Source organism: Halyomorpha halys, unplaced genomic scaffold, assembly GCF_000696795.3.
Source record: "Halyomorpha halys isolate HHAL.00 unplaced genomic scaffold, Hhal_1.1 Scaffold300.1, whole genome shotgun sequence".
NCBI classification, from domain to species: Eukaryota; Metazoa; Arthropoda; class Insecta; order Hemiptera; family Pentatomidae; genus Halyomorpha; species Halyomorpha halys.
In genome coordinates this window covers 310,465-312,636 of record NW_027107582.1, presented here as the reverse complement: position 1 = coordinate 312,636, position 2,172 = coordinate 310,465, and the positions used below count along the sequence as shown (strand labels likewise).

Here is a 2,172-nt window from a genome sequence, read left to right as displayed (position 1 = left end):
AGGTCTTGATGGATGACTTGATTCGTGACAATGTAAGGAGCATTAAGGATTTTGGACTGTAAGGATTGGAATTTGATGGTTAAGTGGAGCCTCAAAGCTCTACTCCGTATGAGATAAGTCTTATAATAGTCATATAGATCAGTCTTTTTTAATGAATTGGCAGTGTTTCTAAGTGTTTAAAAAAAAAACATTATTTTTAATTCAGAGATCTATATATTAAAACTACCAACAACACTAGAAAACCTTATAAGACATCGTTTAAAGTAGAGAAAATATATTAAAATAAGAGCCCTAATAGAACTATTTTCGTTAAATAGTTCCCGAGATATAATTTTTTAAAAAACAACATTTCATAACAAAATAACAAAAAATCAGTAGTTTCTAAATTCATTTTAGGAAAACTATATCATTAGATAACAGGAATCATTAGACGCACAGAGGTCTATTACCACTCATATTAAAGCTCGTTTAATGTACTACTATGTTCTCTTAGGTTGTCTTGTACTGTAGGCAGTTTTAAAGATGAGCTCCGAATGAAAAATTGGTTTTTTTAAACCTTTTAAAACTGCTGCCATTTCGCATTCCATCGACAGACATGTCTTTCATCAAAGTAATAAAAAATTGGGGTGAAATAACTGACTTTTTTCTCCATTTGGGATCTTGCACTAAGTAAACTTCTCTATAACGGATTCCAACTTTGCGGACAGCTTTGATAAAGTCCCGGCCGACAAGATGCAAATTTAATACATTTGAACTCCTCTACGCCACATGCGGTCAACATTTCTATTCCTCAAATAAATAGAATATTCCATGTCTGGTTAAAAAAAAAAAAAATAAGAATAATGAAAGATATTTTTTTTTTAATTTTATTTTTGAGGAATTTAGACGTCTCATTCTTTAAGGCCGGAAATAAATAACATTGTTTTCGCTAGGATTATTGAGGATTTTTAACCAATTGAAATAAACAATAAAAATAAATAAAACAATAGTTAATGCCAGTAATAATATGATATTTATCGAAATGCGTCGAGTATATTATGGGTTTGTTTTAAGTGAAGAGTGGCACTGGGAACTCCCCCTTACTTGCCTTATCGTTCAAGATACGGTGCATGCTTGGCCAAGTGCTGATAAGATATCCCCTCTCTCTCTCTCCTGTCTTCCTTATTCAACTTTATTACAATTGTTTACTAAGAAACTTACTACACATTTCAAAGTAGATGAAGGATATATAATATTATAAAGAGGGAATTTTATATATATACATATCTTTTATCTTTTTTTCTAAAACTTCTATATACATGTTTATTCCTCATGGGAACATACCATGATATTTTACAACAATGTTATTCTACATATTTTATGTTACTTTATTATACATTATATTAAAAAAAAACCCAGGCAATGCTTTGCTATTCCCATATTTGAGGATGTATATACATTAATTAAACTTTATTATCTTTTACTGGAAGAGTTTTTGAATTAAACTGGATTTAGCGAATGAGACAATTCTTCCTTTTTCAAATAAAATAATTTATTTCATATAATCAGCAACAATGTTTCGAGAAAATTCCCCATTTTCAGGTTGCTATAAAACCAAATTCTCAACAAAACCCATAACATGCGCTTACAACAACACTAAAATATCATATATACTTCACAATTATTTATAAACTATTTACCTGATAAATAACCTATATATAACATATAATTAACTCCTTTCTTGCCATTCTTGCTAATATATCATAATATTAATGTCATTTAATAAATAAAAACTATTTAACTGTTAATAGTTAAACATTTTAGGAGAATAATTACCTTCCTGAAGGTTATCTTCCATTGTGATAACAACCATATAGACTATAAAACACTTTCTCCTACCTCTATTACCACAAAGATGAACAATAAATTAAAATTAACAATTTTTTTTTTAAAACCATTTCTTACTAATTTATTATATAAAACTATTTTCTTTTATAATTATAACTCTTTTTTTTATACAATAACAAACAAAAATGACTAAATTAATTCTATATTATATTAAACCACATAAAAACTAAAACGTTAATTTATTTATAATATCCATATAATGTGTGCCTAAAGTTCTTGTATCAGTTTTATAATTGATTGCTTTGTCAATGTTTTTTGTAATATGTACTGATTCAATTATTTTTC

At 27.5% G+C, this 2,172-nt stretch overlaps 1 protein-coding gene across 16 annotated transcripts in view; it reads right to left on the bottom strand.

The window, feature by feature from the left end:
• The window catches only part of bru1 (bruno 1), a 406,895-nt gene that overhangs the window by 172,543 nt on the left and 232,180 nt on the right, over positions 1 to 2,172 (bottom strand). The window lies entirely within an intron of this gene.